This window comes from Musca domestica, unplaced genomic scaffold, assembly GCF_030504385.1.
Source record: "Musca domestica strain aabys unplaced genomic scaffold, Musca_domestica.polishedcontigs.V.1.1 300, whole genome shotgun sequence".
Lineage (NCBI taxonomy): Eukaryota > Metazoa > Arthropoda > Insecta > Diptera > Muscidae > Musca > Musca domestica.
In genome coordinates this window covers 1-24,377 of record NW_026712301.1, presented here as the reverse complement: position 1 = coordinate 24,377, position 24,377 = coordinate 1, and positions in this window count along the sequence as shown.

The following is a 24,377-nucleotide window of genomic DNA, read 5'->3' as shown; positions in this document are numbered from 1 at the left end:
TCTATGGAAGAAAAATACCTTTAGGTCTTCTACGGAAGGAGAAGAAGACCTTTATGGCTTCTATGGAAGAATAAGAAGACCTTTAGGTCTTCTGTGAAAGAAGAAGACCTTTAGCTCTTCTTTGAAATAAGAAGACCTTTAAGTCTTCTGTACATGAAGACCTTTAGATCCTCTGTGGAAGAAGAAGACCTTCAGGTCTTCTATAAAAGATGTGGATTTTCAATGAAGGAAGAAACCCTTTTGGTCTTCTATGGAATTAGAGCTTCATGTCTTCTGGACCTTGTGTGGAACAAGACGTTCTGGAGATCTGTGAAAGAAGAGCTTTTGGTCTCCTGTTAAATGTTTTCTGAATCGGTATGAAAATAGTGTCGTGTTTTTAGGCGCAATATTGAATAATAATATTACCATTGTTTGACATGAAACATATTGCATACTTTTAGGCGCAAAATTGCATTCGCTGCAGATGAGCAATATTTTCACAAATTTCACTTCATCCAACATCAGACAATCGAATTATCATCCTACATTGCACCTACATGTTATCTATTTCATTTTCACAAACTTCTCCAAAACCCGGATCAGTTCATAACCTCAATCGAAAAAAGCTAAAACATGAAAAATGAATTATTTAAACAAATTGGACAACCATTGCCTCTGATATTGATACAGTGAGATTTACTTCAATTCAATATTCTATTCAATGCTCCATTGCCATCTCTTCTCCCCCTCTCTCTTTTACTCTCTATTTCGCCGCTTATGTACTAAAGCCTTACAGCTTAACTTTACTATTTGGCATACTTTTAGGCGTTCAATTGGAATAAAATATGAAGTATATTTTTTGTGTGTTGTCGGGGTGGATGTGAGTGTGTGCTTGTGTTTGTGTTTGTGTGAGGTGTTAAGCTAATATTTTATTAATGAATTTCCAATTTTCTCACTGCAACTTGGCCATTCAATTCGAGTGGTTTCATTTTATTTTATTTTTGTGTTAGGCAATCTTTTTAATTGATACCAATGCCCGGTTATTCCGGGGCTACTCAATGCAAACGACAAACAATGGAAGTGGGGGAGCAGAATGCTGCAGGGGGGAGGGAGGGTTGGTCGAAATACATGGGGATAGCTTTTAATTGGATTGCATGTTAGTTTTAATGCCACGGCTTTGAATGTCTGAAAGTAACAACGGGCAGGCCTCTGGTTTGGCCGCTCTCCATTGTTATGGACTTGGAATTTAGTTTTAAAATGTGTGACGGCAGGGTGTGTTCGAACTTTTTTTTTTTTTTTTTTGTTATTTGTGAAAATTTCCAGACAGAATTGTTTGTTTAGATGGCCAAACGAGAAAAAAGCAGTGGCCATAACACCGCATTGCAACACATAAGAGAGCCGTGCACACACACACACACACACTCTCACAGAGATTTGGACCTACTACATATGTCGTGGTTTTCAATGGCCATGTTCAAACTATCAGAGATTTGACTGCAGATACACTCTTCGGATTTATATCACTCATCTATGGCCAGGATGGATGCCAATGCAACCCAGCTCTCCAGCTGTTGTCCAAAATACCAGCTGCCAATTCGATGGCTGTTGTTGTTGTCGTCATCATCATCATCGTCCTCGTCGCACTCATCCCAGCCGTCATTGTTGTTGATGAAAAGCTTATGTTAACAGAAATGAAATCAATTGTTTTCAAGTGAAACAAAGTCAAGCGATGCCATCGCCATCGTCGGATACAGTATCCAATAGAGGTATTTTTGGGTGTATGGGTGTGTGTGTGTATGTATAACTGCTGATGGCCATGCTCATGGGTGATGATATTGAATGGTGTCCATGTTGGTCTGTAGCTGTAGCTTGTGGTAGTACATCAACATGACTGGGAAAAAAAGTAATAACGAGAGAAAAACTAACTAAAGGAGATTAAAATAAAAACAAAACAAAATGTGACAAAAAAAGGATGACAAGACAAAGGCAATTGATTTTCCCACAAAGGATTCTCCGCAAAAAATAGATATTCGAAATAATTTAAAATTAAAGCAAAAAGAGGCAAGGTTTACAGGGGCTGAAATTGCAGCTAACCAACTATAATTGGGAAATTTAAAATTCTTCGAAATCTCGAGAATTCGAGAATTAAGAGTCCCCAAACTACGTTGATTTTGAAAAAAAAGGAAAATAAATGACCTGGTACCAAAGTTTTATTTTTTGAAGGTCTCTTAAAAAACACAGGCTTTTAAGTAGTCACAAATACGAGGAATAAAAAAAATATTTTTAAGAACTCAGGACTAAGGTAAATTTTTTAAAAATATTTTTTTTTTCAAAAAGACCTGTAAAAAATATAATTTGACATTCCTTCTAGGACTGAGAACAAAAAAAAATAAGGATCAAGGACAAAAATTAAACATTCATAAAATTTTTTCAGGAAGGAAAAACGTTGATTTTTTGAGAATATTTTTAAGGACCAAGGTGGACTTTGAAGGAACCAGACGTGAATTTTAATACATTTTCAAGTGCCAAAATTGGATTTTTTCAAAGGATACTCTTTCAAGGATCAAACTTGGGGTTTTTTAAAGAACATTTGTTTAAGGATTAAATATGAAATTTTTGAACATATTTTTCTAAGGAACAAATGTGGACTTTGAACACACACATTTTCAAGGACCAAACGTGGATTGAAAAACAACAAGTAAAAAAACAGCTAAGTTCGGCCGGGCCGAACTTTTAATACCCCCACCATTTGGAAGGGACTTGAAAATTTTCCAAAAAAAAAAAAAAATCCGAAAACTACAACTTAAATGAAAACCGTTAATTGGAAACTATAAAAAGACGTGGATCTGCTTACGATTTTTTTTCATAGGCTGTAGTACCCATTGCGAACTTTAAATACGAATTTAAATGTGAATAATGTCGCTAAAATTATGAAAATACCGAGTATCGGGAGGTACCGTCATATGGGGGCCATACGAAGACGTGGACCCGCATACGAAATTTTCTGCTATAGGTTGTAGTACCCATTAAGATCTTCCAATACGAAACAATTCCGGGCAATAATGTTTCTGAAATCATACAAATACCGACTATCGGGAGGTACCGTCATATGGGGGCTATACGAAGACGTGGACCTGCATACGACATTTTTTTTTTTTTTGCCATAGCTTCTAGTACTCATTAAGATTTTCCAATAGGAAATTTGACACGATTCCGGCGAATAATTTGTCTGAAATCATCAAAATACCGGCTATCGGGAGGTACGGTTATAAGGGTGAGATTAAAAAAATACTGCAACAAAGTCAAATGCCATAATTTTTTCATTTTCATTTTTTTCATTCATGCAAAATATGTCGGAAATAGCGTCAAATTTTAGAATAAGTTTAGATTTGTTCGAATTGGTCAGCTTTGGTACGAGTTATGGCCTTCAAACGGCCAATGAAACCGTTACACGCTGCCCGAATGTTGCTCTGCGTACTTTGGCCATTCCCGGTGAAGCGCTTGCTTGAGGTGATCGACACTTTGGTATTTTTTGATGGCAATCTTGCTTTCTAAAATACTCCAGACACAATAGTCCAACGGAGATTTTGGTGGCCATTATGCGCTGGAAATGAAGCGAGAAACCTCATTTTGTAACCATTCTTGGGTGGCGCGTGCTGAGTGCGATGGTGCTGAATCCTGTTGGAATGACCAAGGTCTGCAGCCAAAATGTTTGCATGCCCAAGGCTGTAATACACCCTCCAGCATATTTTCGCGATTATATTTATTCTGATGCCAAGGTCGATTAATACGAGCGGAGAGCGACAATCGGCTGTTATGATGGCCCACACCAACACCATGGCCGGCGCTTGAGTTCTGGTGGCCAACAGAAGGTGCACATTTTCAGCTGACCTCTTTGGCAAGTAAACACGATCATTTTGTTTGTTTACAAACTGCTGGACAACGAATGTTTTCTCATCGGAAACGGAGAAAACCAAATTCGGCAGTTCACCACTTTCGGCCAAGCGAAGCAACTCTTTAGCTCTTTTGAGTCTATTTTCTTTCTGTTGCGGTGTAAGTTCTTGCACTTTTTGGAATTTCAATGGCTTTGCCCCGAGCTCATTTTTGAATATTTGCCGAATGGAATATTGCGATATGTTCAGCTCACGAGCCATTTTTCGGCCACCGGGTCGATCAAATCGCTTCTTTAATTTTCGAACCATTTCTGCTGATGTTACTGTTTTGACGTCAGGCTACACTACCAGTATCACGGTAACGAGCGATGGTACGAGACACAAAACATTTATTCACATTTAAATGCTGGAGTGCTCTAACTATAGCCACTTGTGGTTTCCAGCCAAATATAAAGAAATCACACCATCACGCTTGAAATCCATCACGAATAACTTCTTTTTTTTCTGAAAAATTCTCACGAAGATGCTCTTGTACGCTTGTAAACAATATAAGGAGCTGTCACTGGAATAATTTTAACAGCTGCCGGACAAGTGGCTTAGAAATTGCAGCAGTCTAAAGTTGATTGAAAGTTTTTCATCTCACCCTGTACAAGGGACCGAAGTCGATTTTTAACAATATTGTTTAAGGACAAAGGACAGACGTGGTTTTTTTCGAAAATATATTTTGAGGTTCAACGATTAACCTGTAGTTGCTAAAAATATTTTCTCTCAAGGATCATGGAAGGATAACGTGGATATTTTAAAATATTTTTTGTTGTTCCTTAAAAAAATATTTTAGAAAAGGAAATTTTAAGGACCAAGCATCAACGTGGATTTTTTGAAATATTTTTTTAGGGACCCAGCATCAACGTGGATTTTTTGAAATATTTTTTTCGGGACCCAGCATCAACGTGGATTTTTTGAAATATTTTTTTAGGGACCCAGCATCAACGTGGATTTTTTGAAATATTTTTCTAAGGACCAACCATCAACGTGGATGTTTTAAAATATTTTTTAAGGATATAGCATCAACGTTGATTTTTAAAATTTTTTTTAGAGACCAATCATTTTTTAAAATATTTTTTTTTAAACACCAACCATCAGCAGGGAATTTTTTAAAATATTTTTTAACGACCAGCATAATATTAATTTCTTAAAAAATATTTTTTAAGGACAAATATATATTTTTTAATAAAAAAATTAATGACTCTGTAAAAATGAAATTTCTTTTCCTATATCAATGAGATAAAAACGAAGAATCTTTTATTGCTAGGCAAGAAGGAGATCAGTGAGGTGACAGGCATCCTTACGGGGCACCTGAGCCTACAAGCTCATATATATAAGATAGGTTGCACAGATAACAGCATATACAGGGCGTGCAGGGAAGATGACGAAACATTGGAACATTTTCTCTGTATATGCCCAGCGTTTGCTAATATCAGAGCCCAATTATGAGGGAGCGACACTATACCAGACCTTAGTCGGATCATGGTAAATGATATAAAACAGTTAAAGAATTTCATAAAGGCAACAGAATTTCAATTATAACAGACTGTTAACTGCACGTCTTCCTCAGTAAAACCCCTCTGACTAGAGCGCACAACAGGCCTATACTGGCTTAAGTGTATGTATTCAACCTTACCTTTCCTATATCAAGAAAATATATAATTTTTTAAAAATATTTTTTTCCAATTTAAAACCCTCGGAAAATGTAACTTTACTGAAAATATTTTTCAAGGATCTTCTTTCGGGCCCAAAGATAATTTTTTTCAAAGATCAATTCATTTTTTTTTTTTTTAATTTTATCATCATATCTTGGACACATTGTAATCACTGTACTCTCTGGGTGCAATTATCTCTTTCCCCTCTCCCTCTCTGGAAATTATTCTGTAATCCCTTTTTTTATTGTTGCACACGCATATCAGTCTAAGTTGAATGTGTGTGTGTGTGTGTGTTTGAGAGTGAATTTTAATATTATCCTCATATTGTTGTCTGATATGTAGTTGGATTTTTTTCCACTGCTTTTTCGCTTTTGTTTGCCGATGATACCGGTGTTAGTTACTGCAACTATTTTTATAACCATATCCATGTCATCTGCTGCTGCTCCTGCTCCGGGAAGTATTCAAAAGGGGTAAAGTTGCGGCTGGAGAGTTACTAAAACAACAACAATAACAACAATACTGATTGTAGTTTGTTTTCTCTTCATTTGTGTTATTCACTCGACGAATGAGAGAGAAAAAAACACTGATATTTAAATTGTTTTCCATATCATGTGGGATGAGGAGGAGACTTTGGATGGGAAGGAAGGAAAACACTAACGTACACAACGAGGTATTTACAAAAATTAAATTTGAAGTGAAGAATCATTTCATTTCCCCTCCTTGGGCCACGCCCCTGTCCCATAAAAAGTTTCCCCTTTTTTTCTCCATATTGCATCCAGTACTACACAAATATACAGATGTAACTCAGGTGGTCTGGTCACTGCCCTGCTGCCGCCATCTGTCTGTCTACCTGTCTATGTGTAAATTTTTCGTTTCACAATAAATAGTTGGGGAATTCAAATACCTGGTTTCCTACCCCCCTACTTCTGCCCCTCTTTCCCTGGATGTCCACAGTAATGTTTATGTTGGGGTTTTAGTGTTTTGTTGTTTTATTTACATTGTTAGTGTTTCGTTTTTTTTTCTCTCACACGAAAGTTTCTCACACACATTTAGCCCCTGTAAATAGGCAACATATAAATTATAAAAATTCATTGCATACTTTAAGGTACAAGTTTTTATTAGACAAAATGTTGCATATTTTAGGGATGGCTAGAAAAAATAGTAAGGGTTCTCCTATTATACATTCCCGTCGGATCCGAACGAGTTTATTGGAGTTTTTGTTTAAAATGTCAAAAAAAATTGTCGGATACTTACAGGGTGAGATGAAAAAAACTGCGACCAACTTTAGACTGCTGTCATTTTTAAGCCACTCGTCCGACAGCTGTTAAAATTATTCCAGTGACAGCTCATTATATTGTTTACAAGCCGGACAAAAGCATTTTGGTGAGAATTTTCCAGAAAAAAAAGTTATTCGTGATGGAATTCATGCGTGATAGTGTGATTTCTTTCTGATATTGGCTGGAAAATCACAAGTGGCTATCGTTAGAGCACTCCAGCATTTAAATGTGAATAAATCTTTTGTGCCTCTCGTACCATCGCTCGTTACCGTGATACTGATAGCATAATCCGACATCAAGGAAGTGGACGGAAGAAAACAGCAACATCAGCAGAAATGGTTCGAAAACTAAAGATGCGACTTGATCGAAACCCGCGGTGCTTTCCAAAGAGGTCAGCTGAAAATGTGCACCTTCCGTTGGCCACCAGAACTCAAGCGCCGGCCATGGTGAAGGTGTGGCCCGCCATAACAGCCGATGGTTTCTCTCCACTCGTATTAATCGATCGTAACATCAGAATCAAGTTCCGAATATTATCGCGAAAATGTTCTGGAGGGTGTGTTAAAGCTTTGGGCACGCAAATATTTTGGCCGCAGACCTTGGACATTCCAACAAGACTCAGCGCCATCGCACCGCAGAATGGTTGCAAAATGAAGTTCCTCGCGTCATTTCCAGCGCACAATGGCCACCAAAATCTCCGGATACCAATCGGTTGGACTATTATGTCTGGAGTATTTTGGAAAGCAAGGTTGGCCACAGTGTCGATCACCCTAAGCAAGCGCTTCGCCTGGAATGGGCCAAAATACCGCATAGCAACATTCGGGCAATGTGTGGCGGTTTCATTGGCCGTTTGAAGGCCATAATTCGTGCCAAAGGTGACCGATTCGAACAAATCTAAACTTATTCTAAAATGTTATGCTATTTCCGACATTTTTTGCTTTCATTCAATAAAATTTAAAGAAAGAAGAAGAAAATGTAAAGAATGTTTGTTGCAGTTTTTTATCTCACCCTGTATTTTGACATAAGAGCGAACACCCACCTGTGATTTGTTTATCATTTGTGTCGATGCATAACATATTCTGGGCCGTGCCCATATGAAAATTGTAGTTGTTGACAAAAGGAGTGACAATTATGTTGTCAGACATGAGTTTTAAGTTTTATGGGATTCATTTGGAAGTTGGTTTTCAGTCAGTCCTTTTTTCTGTTAAACAAACAAATTGATAAATACGAAAAAGACATCTCAGAAACTTAGGGTATTTGCGATTTTTTTTTTCTAAGCGAAAAAAGACCATACAAAATTGGGGGACTGTGAAGATTTGTTCTAAACCCATTAGGGACTTGGGGCCCTCTGAGAATTTTTTTCTGTACCAAAAAAAAAAAAACATTGCAGAGACCTGGGGATCTTTGAGGATTTTTTCTGTACGAAAAAAAAACACCAGAGCTTTGGGGTCTGTGAAGATTTTTTCTAATCGAAAAGATCCATCACAGAGACCTGGGGGGTCTGTGAGGATTTCTTCTATACGAAAAAATCTATCACAGAGACCTGGGGGTTTGAGTCTTTGCGATTTTTTTCTAAGCGAAAAAAGACCAGACAAAATTGGGGGCTGTGAGGATTTGATCTAAACCCATCAGAGACTTGGGAGTCTCTGAGGATTTTTTCTGTACGAAAAAAAACCATCACAGAGACCCTGGGCTCTCTGAGGATTTTTTCTATACGAAAAAAAAAACCACCACAAAGATCTGGGGACCGTGAAGATTTTTTCTAATCGAAAAGACCCATCACAGAGACCTGGGGGTCCGTGAGGATTTCTTCTATACGAAAAAACCTATCACAGAAACCTGGGGGTTTGAGAGGTTTTTTCTATATGAAAAAACCCCCCATCACAGACCTGGGGTTTGTGAAGATTTTTTCTGAACGAAAAACCCCATCACGAAGATCTGGGGCCTGTGAAGATTTTTTCTGATCGAAAAAAACCCATCACAGACACCATGAGGCCTACGAGGATTTCTTCTATACGAAAAAACCCATCACAGAGACCTGGGGTCTTTGAGGATCCTCACAGAGACCTGGGGGTCTGTGAGGTTTTTTTCTGTATTTTTTATATTTTTCCATCGAAAATTTACAACTTCGGTTGCTTTAATATTTAATTTCTACTCACGAAAAATTTAATAGAATTTCATTTGTCTCCCCTTGATGTTTTAATCTTTCAATTTCCCACCTTCCTATTCCCAACCAATCAACCAATTTTAACCCACTCCCCTCCTTATCATTTCACTTTTATGTTACCACTTTTACAACTATTGTCACTCAATGAATTACAAGTGTCAATTTCACTTCTCTATCCCCCAGCTTCCCATGATGACAAGGACATTTGTATAATAAAAAAGAAACACAAACTAGTTTTATGTAGTCTACTTTTAGGCTGTCACAATAAATGAATTCTCACAGTACATTTGGATTTATTATTGCTCTCTCTCGTTCATTTCGAATTCATATCATTTCCATTGAAAATGACATCTTATTAAAAACAATGACACTCTCTCACCTCTCTCTCTTGCTCCATCTCTTGGTGCCATTAAATGGCTCCCCTGGAAAAATAAAAAATCACTTTGGTTGGACATATTGATTGGTCCCTAAACTGACATCCAACCGGAGAGTGGTGCTCCGGCGAAATAAAAAATACCCTTTTCTAAATAAATTCTTGTTGTAGGTTTTATTTGGTAGTTGTATTTGTTGTATTTGGGGGAAATGTTAACAATTGTCATTCTACTCGGTCGTCTGGCACTTTCGTCCCTCGGAGGTCTCATCTAAACAAAACCAAAAACTAGTGGCGTTTGAGGCCTAGAAGCATTTCCAACAACAACACCATGAGGTAAAATTGAACAAACATTTTGAGGGATTACTTGGCAGTGTTCAGGGGTTGTTGCTGTTGTTCTTTGTTAAGGGGTTTTCCCCGTAGCCAGCTAGGCCAACAATGGACGGCAAATAAAAATACCAGTTTAGTTTATGTTCAGTATCGAAATACGACCCGGCAAAAGTGAAGATTGCCGTAAAATGTTTTATTTCGAAATGTTTTTTGTTGTTGCCGGATTGAGTTTTTTTTTTTTGCATTTCGAGGAAAAAAGGGTTTATTTTTAGCTACCTCTCGTCGTTCGAACAAATACAATTGTTCAAAAGAACACAAATGTTCATTAGAGTGTGGTGGGCGTTGGAACAATAAACGGAGAACAATAAAAACGCCATGGCCGGCCACTCCATCACTCGGCTGGGCATTGATATTGGCATTTGTTGGTGGGATAGTTTTTCATTTCACGTGTGGCCAATGTGTGCGGAATGGCATTACGTTGTTGGTTTTGATTTTGTTTCAAATGATAAACGATCTAATTCCAAATGTGGTTGGAATCGAAAGGGTCAGGAGTGCCAACTATAAGGTACTTCAGGATGAGCAGAAATTTAGAAATCCTGGGAGATTTTTTTCTGGAGAAAAACCCAACATAGGAATGGGAGAATTTTTCCTGTAGAAAAGGATGAGCACATATCCTAGGGGTCTGTAATTTTTTTCCGGTACAACTCTGGGTCTGAACTGGGTGTCTGTGAGGATTTTTCCTATACAGACCGGGGGTCTGTGAAATTTTTTCTTTTGACCTGGGGTCGGTTTGCGAGGATTTTTTCTATACGAAAAATCCCACCACACACCTGGGGGTCTGCGAGGATTTTTTCTATATGAAAAAACCCATCACAGACCTGGGAGTCTGAGAAAACCCCATCACAGGTCTGTGAAATTTTTTCTATAGAACCCTGGGTCTGAACTGAGTGTCTGTGAGAATTTTTCCTATACAGATCGGGGGTCTGTGAAATTCTTTCTTTTAACCTGGGGTCGGTCTGCGAGGATTTTTTCTATACGAAAAAACCTATCACATACCTAGGGGTCTGCGAAGATTTTTTCTCTACAAAAAAAAAAAAAAACATCATAGACCTGGGGGTTTCGAAGGATTTTTTTCTATACGAAAAACCCCTGCGAGGATTTTTTCTATACGAAAAACCCCATGACAGACCTGCGGGTCTGTAAGGATTTTTTCTATATGAAAAAATCCCATACGGACCTGGTCTGCGAGGATTTTTTTCTTTACGAAAAACCCCACCACACACCTTGGTGTCTGCGAGGTTTTTTCTACGCGAAAAAACGAAGACAGGCCTGGGGATCTGCGAGGATTTTTTCTATACGAAAAAACCCATCACAGACCTGGGAGTCTGCGAGGATTTTTCTATACCAAAAAACCATCACAGACCTGGGGATCTGCGAGGATTTTTCTATACGAGAAAACCCATCACAGACCTGGGGTCTGCGAGGATTTTTTCTATACGAAAAAACCCATCACAGACCTGGGGGTCTGCGAGGATTTTTTCTATACGAAAAAACTCATCACAGACCTGGGAGTCTGCCAGGATTTTTTCTATACGAAAAAACCGATGACAGGCCTGGTGGTCTGCGAGGTTTTTTCTATACGAAAAAACTTATCACAGATCTGGAGGTCTGCGAGGATTTTTTCTATATGAAAAAATCGATGATAGGCCTGGGGCTCTGCGAGGATTTTTTATACACGAAAACAACCCATCAGAGACCCTAGGGGGTCTGTGAGGATTATTTCTCTGCGAAAAATCCCTTCTCATATTAGGGGGTCTGTGAGACTCCCGGAAAACCCCCATCACAGGTCTGGGAGATCCTTTGAAATGTGTTAGGCCCTCCTTCAGTTGAAGATTGTCTCCCGCTGTGATATTATCGCCTTTTTTTGTCCGCGAGAATCTAAAACCATTGCATTTCGAATAGCGAATGTTGGGTTTTGTTGACAATTTCAATTTGTTTTGTTGGCTTCGGCTACCTGGGAATCTACCTGCGTAGGTGGTGGTAGTGGTGGGGAAGTTGGAAGTGCTGGGTTACAACGGACATGTATAGCTTTCCATTGCATTTGTAGCACTATTGTTTTTTGTTGCTGTTCTTGTTGTTGTTGTCTTTAATTGTTGCGAATTTGTGTTGTGTGCACGCCCATGTACTTGGGTTTTGTTAATACATGCATTTCTATTTAGATGGAGAGCCAGGCGGGGCAGGATGGGGGGAATTGTTACAGCTGTAATCAGGACAACTACTGGCCGCTTTACTTTCCTGTGCGAGAGGGAGTAGAGGGGTTGCGGAGGGTGGGAAATGACAATATGTAGTGTAAATAGGATGCTATGATTCCGATATCATTGGTTATGCATGATGACCATCAGGCATAGTAAAATGACTGAAATTGAAATGGCATCGAATGGCACGAAAACAAAAAAACGCTACAAAACTAAATTAAACAAAATAAGGAAAGGGAGTAGGTAACGATTTCAAAGGAGCTCTACATTTCACACTTTTTTAAAATTTTTGAAAATTGTTTATATTTCCTAAGGATGGGTGGGTCTTTAGAATCTAAAATTAAACCTTCCCACAAAGGATGAATTCTCTGAATTCGGAATTTTCCAATTCCTCATCCTTGATTTTTAAATGTTTTCAGTATCCTAAGAGATGGTTACATATAGATTTTAAAACAGGACTATCCCCAGATCCCAATTTTATATCTCTTCGGAAAAATGTCCTTTAAAGCCCTTCCCTTTGCTATATTTTTATTTAAAACTGCCTAAGTTCTACATATTGCTACCCATTGTAGCGTGTCCTCTCGATACAATATTCTAAAAACCAAAAACCTAAATGGCAAATAGTTCCGTTCAATTCCACCGCATTGTGTCTCTGTGTGTGCGTGCATTCGGAGTGAGATGTGTAATTGTTTTTAATGGCATTTTGCAATTAGGTATTCTAGACATTTAACATGGCTGCGCGCTAATGCATGATTGACATGATTTGACAATATGAAAAAGGAATTCACTTTGTAGGCGATTCGCACACACACTCGCACGCACTCACATACATATGCTCATGCATGCATACATTCATTAGAACACACCTACACATGAACGGCAGCAGGATGAGAGAGCAGGCAGAATTGCCGCAGCTGTGTCAATTTTACCACAATTGCCAGGCTGACACATCCTGTCCAGGAAATGACATTCATGGCATCTGTTTTGCAAAAACTAAAAAGTAATGGGAAATTATTTAAAAAAAAAAAAAAGAAAAAAAAATGGAATTTAAAGGGACAAAAGGAGGAATAATTTAATGGCATTTTTCCCAAGTCTCTAGTTTTTCTATAGAAAAAAATGCATTATCCTCTGAGAAACGGAGTGGGAAAACGATAGTCTCCATTCAGGACCAACCACGAACAAGTGATTTCTATAGGAAAAGTAGCACATTTTTTTTTTAATTAGAAATGAGTTTTAAAAGAATATCTCGGTCTTATGACCCTTTGTGGGAGAGGTACCAGAAGAAGTGGGTCGATATATCCTATCGAACCAGCAGATTATGTGGTAATAGTAATATTGGAATCTGTGAAATTTGAGCAGAATCAGATGCTTATTTCAAAATTTAAGACAGTTTCACTTATTCAAAAATGTACCAGCATCAGTGGACCGATATGGTCCATCTCCACACCAGATTTTGTGTTAACAAAATAATGGGATGTGTGAAGTCTAAAAAGAATCAGATGCTTAATATGTATTTAACGAGCTTTTTCGTTATTCAAAATTTTGACCACCCTGTGGTAGAGGTACCCCGAAGGGGTTGTTTGATATATTCCATCTTCATACCTGATGTTGTGTTCATAGATATGCTGGGATCTGCCGGGTAAAAAAGTAATCGGATGCTTATTTCGCATTTTATTAGCACGTGGGTTATTCAAATTTTTGACCTCTTTGTGGGGCAGGTACCAAAAGCAAAGGGCCGATATGGTCCATCTTCACACCAGATCTTGTGCCAACAGAAATATTAAGATCTGTTAAATTTGATGATAATCGGATGCTAATGTCACATTTTAAGAGGGTTAAAATTATAAAAATCCCCCCTTCATGGGGGAGGTACCAGAAGCAGTGGACCAATATAGTTCGTCTTCACACCAGATCTTGTGTTAATACAAATAATGGCATGTGATAATTTTAAGATAATCGGCAAAATAAGTAGCATTTTACGACAGTTACAATAATTCAAAATTTTGACCCATTGTGGGGGAGGTACCAGAAGAAGTTCTCCGTTGTTATATCCACCCTATGTGTGGGAGGTACCAAAATAAATGGTCCCATGTCTACCATCTTTATAAAAGGTCTTGCGTTGATAGCAATATTGAGATGTTCCAAGTCCGAATGGAATCGGATGTTAATTTCGCGTTTTATGAGCTTCATGAGTATTCAGTATTTTGACCTTTTTGGGGGAGGTTCCAGAGGGAATGGACCTATATATCCCACCTTCACAGCCGATCTTGTGTTGGCAGAAATATTGAGATGCGCGAAATTTGTAGACAATCGGACAAATATTTTCCATTTTAAAGAATTACAATCCTTCGAAATTTTGATCCTTTTTGGGGGAGGTACTTGATAGAATGGATCGATATTGTTAATTTTTGCACCTGACCGAACACTGATAAAAATTTTAGAAATAGGAAACTTTGAAAATATGAAATGGGATGATCCTTTCTTGTTCTTGTATTTTCTTTAGAGTCTTTGCCCTTTTGTCTGGAGGTAAAAGATGGAGTGGATCAATATTGTCCATCTCCCAACTCGATCTAAGTTTGATAATTATATTACGATATACCAAGTTTGTACCAAATCGTATACTCCCTTCGAGAGTAATAGTGGGCAACAGCCAGCCAGAAAGACGGACACTCCTAGATCGACTTCAAATGTGCTGAAGTGGATTTGGTTCAAAGAGACCAGAGGTCTAAGCCTGGTATTTCAATAAGGCACGTTTTGGCCGCATCAAATAATATATGCAATATGCCTGAGAGGGTATAATCAGAACTTATGTTTTTTTTTTTTTAATTCACAATCGGCCAGGACCTAGATTATTTATAGAATAAGTTTCAGGGATCGTCAGAATGGTGTTTGTTTTCTATGGAAAAATTAAAATCATTGAAGAACTGATTGTTCCACATAGATACAATTTCAAGATCTTCACAACGATTTTTTCCAATGAAAATTATCTTCCAAACCCCAAGTCTGATTTTTTTTTCATAACACAATCCCCTAAACCCTAATTTTATTTTTATTCCCAAAATTGTAATTTATCTCTTGCATATATATCACGGTTTTTATATGTTCTTTTAATTAAACGAATGACCCCCATGAAAGATACATCATAAATGTCACACAAAGTGACGCCTAAAAGTCTGCTTTATAAAACATAAACGACAAAAAAAATAATAACTTTAATTGCCCTAACATAGACGGGTCACAAAGTTTGTTATGTCAACCGAAAAACTATGTTTGACATTTTCTGTTTTTTTTTCTTAATTTTTTTGACACAAACAATTTGACTCCTAAAAGTCTACTACAATTTTTAGCAGCAATTTTTTCGAATGTTCTTTTTTTGTGAACATCAACTTTGTTAGCTTAAATATGATGACATATTTTTGATGTACGATGCATGGTTCTCTCCCTTACCCTATCTCTCTCTGTCTCTCCCTCTCTCTAAATTCCCCTCTTTTATTCCATAATATTTCAGCTTTGTTTAATAAACTTTGTTTTATATTTTGTTATTATTGTTGCCACTTTACAACATATTTAACCCACAGAGATTCATTCCATAGAGGGGAGAGCGGAGAGGTGCAGACATAGGGTATTATTTGTAACATTATTTTCCTAAACTTGGATCATGTAACTGTCACATTCACATTAAAGTCGTCTCAAAACTTTCGGCTCATAAATGTCACTCGCATTAATTGCAGAGCAGAGTGGCAAATGAGTAACAGAAATGGCAGTTGGTCTAAGGGCTGAGTTCAGTTGTCGACTTGTTTTGTTATTGTTGCTGTTTCCAGGCCTTCTTCTTTGCCTCCAAATATGTTTCGCTCTTTATTTTGTATTTTGTCCATTAAGCTCTCGTGGTCCTGTGGCTGGCTGTCACTCTGGCTAATTTGCTTGGAATTTCTGCGTATCATTTTAAAATGGTTTTTGTTTGTCAGCTCAAAGTGGAAGGATATTTGTCTGTTTTTAGAAAATGTTCCTAATTGGTGAAATGCATTAGCATTCTTTTTTTAATACTTTTTTCCTCGGCAGAATTTGGCTTGTCATGAGCCGGCTCATGGCCATAACGAAACTGCTTCTAACTTCCAAGGTCACAAATTGTCCTCTCAGCATTACAACAACAACAATAACTGAAGAGGATGTGGACAATATCAATGAGTTAAGGAAAACGAATTTTGTGACATTTTCTTGGAAATCTGTCAAATGGAAGGATTAAATACAATTTTTGTAGAAATGTGTGTGCACACATGGAAATGCTAAACCTCCCTACTAGCTATTGGAAACTAGTACCCAGGTCACGTAGATTTTTTAAGGAAAATCCTTATTTGGTTTGGGTTGGTCCTTGAAAAAATATCATTTTAAAAATACAAATTTGAAGGTCTCTAGAGCCTTGAAAAAATTATTTTTTAAAAATATACGTTGGCCCTTGAAAAAGTATCTTTAAAAATCCACGTTGTTCCTTGAAAATATATTTTTTGAAAATCCACATAGATCCTTGAAAAAAAATGTTCTTTAAAAACCCCAAATTTTATGGCCTGTTGGTCCTTGAAAAAATTTCTTAAAAAAATGTTCTTAAACAAATATTCGTTGGTCCTTGAAAAAATATTCGTTGGTCCTTGCAAAAATATTCTCTCAAAAATCCATATTTTATGGTCTGTTGGTCCTTGAAAAATGTTCTTTAAAAAACCCATGCTTCATGGTCTGTTGGTCTTTGATAAATATTCCTTAAAAACCCATGTTTATGGTCTGGTGGTCCTTGAAAAAACATTATTTAAAAATCCACGTTGGTCCTTGAAAAAATATTCTTTAAAAATCCACGTTGGTTCATTAAAAATATAATCTTTAAAAAAACACGTTGGTCCATGAAAATATATTCTTTAAAAAATCCAAATTTAATGGCCTGAATCCTTGAAAAATATTTTTTAAAAACTCCAAGTTTGAAGGTCTATTGGTCCTTGAAAAATATTTTTTAAAAACTCCACGTTTGAAGGTCTATTGGTCCTTGAAAAATATTTTTTAAAAACTCCACATTTGAAGGTCTATTGGTCCTTGAAAAATATTCTTTAAAAACCCCATATTTTATGGTCTGTTGGTCCTTGAAAAAATATTCTTTAAAAAATCCGCTTTTGTTGGTCCTTGAAAAAATATTCTTTAAAAAATCCACGTTTGTTGGTCCTTAAAAAAATTCTTTTAAAAATCCACTTTTTTTGGTCCTTGAAAAAATATTCTTTAAAAAAATCCACGATTGTTGGTCCTTGAAAAAATATTCTTTAAAAAATTCAAATTTAATGACCTGAATCCTTGAGAAATATTTTTTAAAAACTCCAGGTTTGATGGTCTGTTGGTCCTTGAAAATATTCTTTAAAAATCCACGTTCGTCCTTGAATCAAAATTCTTTAAAAATCCTAATGCTTGAAAAAATTCACGTTTGATGGTCTGTTGGCCTTTGAAAAAATATTCGTTGGTCCTGGAAAATATTCTTAAAAAACCCACGATTGATAATCTCTTGGTCCTTGAAAAAATATTCTTAAAAAATCCTCGTTGGTCCTTGAAAAAATATTCTTAAAAAATCCACATTGGTCCTTGAAAAAATATTATTTAAAAAATCCACGTTTGATGATCTGTTGGTCCTTAAAAAAATATTCCTTTAAAAAAAACCAAATTTAATAGTCCGTCGGCCCTTAAAAAAATATTCTTTAAACAATCCAAGTTTGACAGTCTTTTGGTCCTTGAAAAATATTCCTTTAAAAATCCACCTTTGATAGTCTGTTGGTCCTTGAAAAAATATGGGTGGGGCTTTTTCGTTATTAGGAAAAATTCTCACAGACCCCCAGGTCTGTGGGTTTTTTTTTTGTCTAGAAAAAATTCTCACCGACCCCCAGGTCTGTGCGGGGTTTTTTCGTCTAGAAAAAATTCTCACAGATCCCTAGGTCTGTGCGGGGTTTTTTCGTCTAGAAAAAATTCTCACAGACCCCTAGGTCTGTGCGGGGTTTTTCCGTCTAGAAAAAATTCTCACAGATCCCTAGGTCTGTGCGGGGTTTTTTCGTCTAGAAAAAAATCCTCACCGACCCCCAGGTCTGTGCGGGGATTTTTTGGCTAGAAAAAATTCTCACAGTCCTCCAGGTCTGCGTGGGGTTTTTTCGTCTAGAAAAAATTCTCACAGACCCCCAGGTCTGTGTGGGGTTTTTCGTCTAGAAAAAATTCTTACAGACCCCCAGGTCTGTGTGGGGTTTTTTCGTCTAGAAAAAATTCTTACAGACCCCCAGGTCTGGGATGGGTTTTTTCGTCTAGAAAAAATTCTCACTGTCCCCCTGGTCTGTGAGGGGTTTTTTCGTCTAGAAAAAATTTTCACAGACCCCCAAGTCTGGGATGGACTTTTTCGTTTATAAAAAAACTCTCACAGACGCTTCTAGAAAAACTCTCACAGACCTCCAGGTCTGGGATGGGTTTTTTCGTCTAGAAAAAAATTCTCACAGACCACCAGGTCTAGATGGATTTTTGCGTCCAGAAAAAAAATCTCACAGATCTTACATAAGTCCTGAATCTTTAATATGCTCTCCTATCGGCAAATAGAAGAACATTCCATGTGGACGCAAATAGGACATGTGCTTAATATTTTTGTTACACATCCTTTTTAATATTTTTTTCTTTTGCTTTTGCGGTCTTTCCTTTTGGCCTTATTTTTGTCTATTTGTGCTAACGTGGCCAATTCATTGTGTGATAGGGGCAAACGCAAGCAAGCTAGCAACGAACTGACAGCAGTTTCTGCTTCCGCCGGTCAATGGGTTTTTTTGCTTTTCTTCCGATATTTGTTGTTGTTGTTGTTTGTGTTGTTGCAAGGCATATCTCTTGTAGGTCTTCAAAGATTTCTGGTTTCCTTTTCCTTCAAAAACCATAATTAAATTTATCAAAAGCGGAAATGCCTGCTGTGTGCGAGTGAGTGTATGTGTGTGAATTGAGCTTGTCAAGCTTTTGACTCTATTCTTGCAAGGATAACATATTGAAGTATGTGTGTGTTTGTGTGTATGAGTGTGGAGAAGACGTGTCTTTGTCGTTTTGGTTTGTGTAACTTAACATGTCAGAGGCTAAACTGTTTTGTGGCATAAAACTGCTGCATCACTATTAAGGAGAGGAGGATTGAAATGAATTTTGTTACCCCCATCCCCTGGCCACATCTCACCTTTTGTATGAGGTTCTCTTATCTTTGGTGGCGGTCCTGTTCGTTTTTTTTTTTTTTTTTTTTTTTTTTGGATATTCTGCCACCCCTTCGCTAGGTTAAATATCCAACAAATAATTCTTTGTTTAAATGTGATTTTGAGTTTTTCAAAGAATTTCTTCAAATAATAATCAAAAAGCAAACAAAAGTTCCTGGGGGTGGCCATTGAGAGGTGTGGGGATATAAAGTCATTTGCAGCATCTTTTCAGAAATGATATTTGTGGAACATAAAAAAAACCAAACGATTTCTTCCCAACATCCCAACAAAGGATTTAAGTTTCAGAAGGTATTGTAGCAATCAAACAGCGGGGTAGGAGGTGAAACTTATTTAACAAAACTTTTTTTTAGAAATACGACCCCCATAAAAAAGACCACAGGCACAAAGTTAGAAGTGTTACAAAAGCAAAAAAAAAGGAGAAGTAATCAAATAATGCAAGTGTTACAAAACGAGTGTAAAATATCTACGAATTATAAGCCATAGATAATGTGTGCCGAAAGGATATGGCAGAGAGGTATGGCACAGCACAGTCACAGGTCATTGAATTGGGAGGGATTTTTGGGAATGGAGTTTTCTAAGAATATCTTCTGCAGGACTGATTGAAATTTTAATGTGTTTTCTATATCCCTTTAAATGGGAATTGCAGTTTTTTTTTTTATATTTTTAAAAAAATTTGGAAATTTTCATAAAATAAAATTCATGAAAAATTCTGTTAAAATCTTAAAAATACCGAATATAGGCGTTATTTTGGGGTCTATACGAAGACGTGAATCTGAATAGGCAACTTTTGTCATAAGCCATTGAAAAATTCAAATACGAAATTGAAAAAAAATCCGGTGAATAAAGTAGCTAAAATCATTAAGATACCGAATATAGGGAGGTACCGTTATATGGGGCTATACGAAGACCTGGTCCTGCATAGAAAATTTTCTGTCATAGGCTGTAGTATCCATTACGAACTTCAAATGCAAAATGTGAAACAATTCCGGTTAATAATGTCGCTAAAATCATCAAAATATCGAATATAGGGAGATTCCGTTATATCTGGGCTATACGAGAATGTGAACCGGCACAGACAATTTTTTGTCTAAGGCTATAGTATCCATTACGAACTTCAAATGCCAAATTTGAAGCATTTCTGGCGAATAATTTCGCTAAAATCATCAAAATATCGAATATAGGGAGATTCCGTTATATCTGGGCTATACGAAGACGTGGACCTACATACACATTTTTTTTTTTTGTCTAGGACTGTAGTACCCATTACGAATTGTAAATACGAAATTTGAAACAACTACGGGGAATAATGTCCGGAAAATCGTCAAAATATCGAATATCGCGGGGTACCGTTGTATGTGGGCTATACGATATCGTGGACCTATATAGACAATGCTCTTCCAGGGGCTAAAGTGCTCAGAAGGAACTCCTTTTGTATATTTTTAGACAATCTCATTGAAAAATGTAGCCAAAATCATCAAAATACCAAATATAGGGAGGTACCGTTGTATGGGGGTTATACGATATAGTTTACCTCTACAGACAATACTTCCAGGGGGTAAATTGCTCAGAAGGAACTCCTTTTGTGGATTTTCAGAAAATTTCATTGAAAAATTTGGCTACAATCATCAAAATATCGGACATCGGAGGGTACCGTTGTATGTGGGCTATACGATATTGTGGACCTGTATATAGACAATACTCTTCCAAATGTCGGAAATAGCATCAAATTTTAGAATAAGTTTATATTTGTTCGAATTGGTCATCTTTGGCGAGAATTATGGCCTTCAAACGGCCAATGAAACCGTCACACGCTGCCCGATTGTTGCTCTGCGTTATTTTTGCCCATTCCCGGCGAAGCACTTGCTTGAAGTGATCGACAATTTGATATTTTTAAGTGCCAACCTAGCTTTCTAAAAATTCTCCAGACACAATAGTCCAACGGATTGATATCCGGAGATTTTGGTGGCCATTGTGCACTGGAAATGAAGCGAGGAACCTCATTTTGTAACCATTCTTGGGTGGCACGTGCTGAGTGCGATGGTGCTGAGTCCTGTTGGAATGTCCAAGGTCTGCGGAAAATTTTTTTACGTGCCCATGGGTTTAATACTCCCTCTAGAAAAAATCGCGATATTATTCGGCATTGATTCTGATGCCATGGTCGATTAATACGAGCGGAGAGCGACCAACGGCTGTTATGGCGGCCCACACCATCACCATGGCCGGCGCTTGAGTTCTGGTGGCCAATCGAAGGTGCACATTTCCTCCAGCTGACCTCTTTTGCAAGTAAACACGAGCGAATCATTTTGTTTGTTTACAAACTACTAGACAAAGAATGTTTTCTCATCGGAGATATCCAAATTCGGTAGTTCAGCACTTTCGGCCAAGCGAATCAACTCTTTAGCTCTTTTGAGTCTATTTTCTTTCTATTGCGGTGTAAGTTCTTGCACTTATTGGAATTTCAATGGCTTTTCCCCGAGCTCATTTTTCAATATTTGCCGAATGGAATACTGCAATATGTTCAGCTCACGAGCCATGTTGCGGCCACTGCGACGCGGGTTTCGATCAAGTCGTTTCTTTACTTTCCAAACCATTTCTACTGATGTTGCTGTTTTCTTCCGTCCACTACCTTGACGTCGGTCGGGCTACACAAAAGATTTATTCACATTTAAATGCAGGAGTGCTCTAACGATAGCCACTTGTGCTTCTGCAGCCAAATATAAAGAAATCACACTATCCCGCTTGAACTCCATCACGAATAACTTTTTTTTTTCTGGAAAATTCTCATCAAAATGCTTTTGTACGCTTGTAAACAATATAATGAGCTGTCACTGGAATAATTTTAACAGCTGTCGGACATGTAGCTTAGAAATGACGGCAGTCTGAAGTTGGTCGATGTTTTTTCATCTCACCCTGTAGATATTTCTCTTCAAGGGAGTTAAGTGCTTAGAAAGAACTTCCAGTATTAATTTTTAGACAATTCCATTGGAAAATGTAGCTAAATACGATATCGTGGACCTATATAGACAATACTCTTCCAGGGGGTAAAGTCCTCAGAAGGAACTCCTTTAATGGATTTTCGAACAATTTCATTATCGTCTTTGAATCGTACGCCGACCAAAAATATGTATACTTTGTTATGTCTAAAATTATTATTTCGAAGAGTTACAAAAGGAACAACGAACTTAATATACCCTCCATACTATGTATAGTGGAGGGTATAATAATGTAGAAACAAAACTAAAAATGTAAATAATATACCCTCCTTTTCAAGGTGGAGGAAATAATAATAATAGTAATGGAAAGAAAACTTATACTAATAATAATTATAACAAAATTAATATGGCAAAAAAATTCAAATTCTCCCTCAGCTTCCTCCCCTTCATGGTAAGTCTTCGCCGACCTTTGCTGTGTTTCTTGCTGCCTCTGTTGTTCTTGCAGCTTCCTCAAGTTCCCGTTGCTTGTGAATGGATTTCAGTTTTTTATGATTGAACCAATAATGATGGTAATGGTCTATAATGTTGTTTGCTTTAAAACGGCACATCGGACAAGGATACTTTAAAAGACCCTTTCGAATTTCTTTACACTTGATGGAATACCCAGTCGAATGCATTTCTTCATAATGCTTGAGTTTATCAGGTGGTGTTGGAAACCACAGACCACATATTGAACACTGTCTGGGGCCATTCCGATCTCTTTTCTCATAAGTATAGGGTTCCATGCCACGTGGTTGGCTGCGCAAACGTGTTCTGTAACGTGGCACCATTATTTTATGTTCTCCCCTTGGAATAATGTTCATAGGTAAGGTAACCACTTCTTGGTGTTGAACCATAGGTGTAGGAGAATTTACAGGTTTTAATGATTTTGAAACATTTGTTTTCTCTGACAACGCATCGATGACTGATACTGGGCCTGGTGACTCTGCTTTGGAATTGTTTGAATCTTCTCCTCCTTTTTCTTCTTTAATCTTGTTCTGCAAAGTACAAACTTCGCTAATTTTCGTATTGTAAATATTTGTTTTCTCTGACAACCCATCGAAGACTGATACTGGTCCTGGTGACTCTGCTTTGGAATTGTTTGAATCTTCTCTTTCTTTTTCTTCTTCTTTAATTTTGTTCTGCAAAGTACCAACTTCGCTAATTTTCATATCGTTTATATCCAGTTCAATGGAAATTGGGGACGAAGTTGTTATATCAATTTCTTCCTTTTTTATGAATTTTGGTATATTTATGTCGAGCAGTTTCAATTGTGCCAACTGTGTAGTTGTCTGAAAGCTGTGAAATTCGGATAGCCTACGCCAGCATGGAGAGCATATGTGGTTTAGAACTTTGGCTTCATCCATATTGATAACCTGCAAGATAGAGGGGAAGAGAGGAAAAAGTTATTATTTTGAATTTTTTCAGAAAAAAATATTCAGATCAAAAATCGTGGAATAATCGAACAATAAACGAATTAAAAATAAATAATAATTTTTCAGGGACCAGAAGAGCAAGAATTGTTGATTTAAATAAATAAAATATAAAAAAAACCAATAGTGAAATTTTAAAATCTTATTTTCTGGAGGACTAAGGGCGTAGTTCTTACAGCACCTCCATCTTGTGGTAATAGAAATATTGGGAGTTGGGAAATTTAAAAAGATTCGGATGCTTCTTTTGCATTTTTGAGACTTACGATTACTCAAAATTTTGACCCGTTTGTGGGAAGGTACCAGAAGGAGTTAAGCGATATCTAGCATTGTTACACCTGACCTAGCACTGATGAAAATATTGCGATGTGTGAAGCTTTGAAAGAATCATATATAATATATATCATATATAATCCATCTTCACACCAGATCTTCTGTTAATAGAAATATTCGGATTTGGGAAATTTAAAGAGAATCGGATGCTTATTTCATATTTTATTTGGCTTTTTGTTATTCAAAATTTTGACCTCTTTGCGGGGGAGGTACCAGCAGTAGTGGTCGGATATATTCCAACTTCACACCAGATCACAATATTGAGATCTGTGAAATTTGAAAGGAATCGGAAGCCTATTTTGCATTTTAGGAGAAATACAGTTATTCAAAATTTCGAACCGTTGTGGCGAAGGTACCAGAAGGAGTTAACCGATATCTAGCATCTTTACACCTGACCTAGTACAGATAAAAATAATGCGATGTGTGACATTTT